Here is a 709-nt window from a genome sequence, read left to right as displayed (position 1 = left end):
ATGAGCAATCGAGACCAATTCCTACCTTTTCATATCCCAAACAAAATACACCTTCCATACGTTTGTTACGTGTGCTCATTTCGAGGAGACCATGCTGCAGCATATAAAAACACACCACGAAATTTCAAGATGAGCAGTGGTTGAAAAAATATATGCATGTGACCTTTTATGGCCATTTCGAATTTGTAGCCCGTGTAAATGGGTTGAAAAATACAACGCCTTGTGGAAGCAGAGATCGCCTTGAACGCATTCAAAAATTAGTACGGGGAGTCAAGCCACCGCGATATTTTTTATTTAGCTCCTTCCAACCCAAATTGACCCTCCGATTCGACGCATCAAGCTCTCTCGAGAGACGACAAAAAGCGTATCGTATTATTTAAATAGCAACGTTTAAAATATTTCCACCCAAAAGACCATTTTATTGCCGAGAATAGTCTTTCAATAAATATTGCGTCGAATTGAGTGCATGTATAGTAAAAAGGAGTGAATTGCATGTATTGTAAAAGGAGTGGATTGCATGTATTGTAAAAGGAGTGAATTCACGGGAGTTGGGATTCAGCGAGCTATTTTACGGTGCTTTGAAAGGCGGCGAATTTTTTATTTGTTGATTGACGTAGCAATAATGTGTATCGTAGAGACAGTGAAGAGCCGTGTAATTGGAATAGCATAAAAAACCGATAAATATCGTAGATTTGCATGACAATGACTG

The sequence above is a fragment of the Saprolegnia parasitica genome (assembly GCF_000151545.1).
Source record: "Saprolegnia parasitica CBS 223.65 unplaced genomic scaffold supercont2.124, whole genome shotgun sequence".
NCBI lineage: Eukaryota > Oomycota > Saprolegniomycetes > Saprolegniales > Saprolegniaceae > Saprolegnia > Saprolegnia parasitica.
This window is presented reverse-complemented; position numbering follows the sequence as displayed.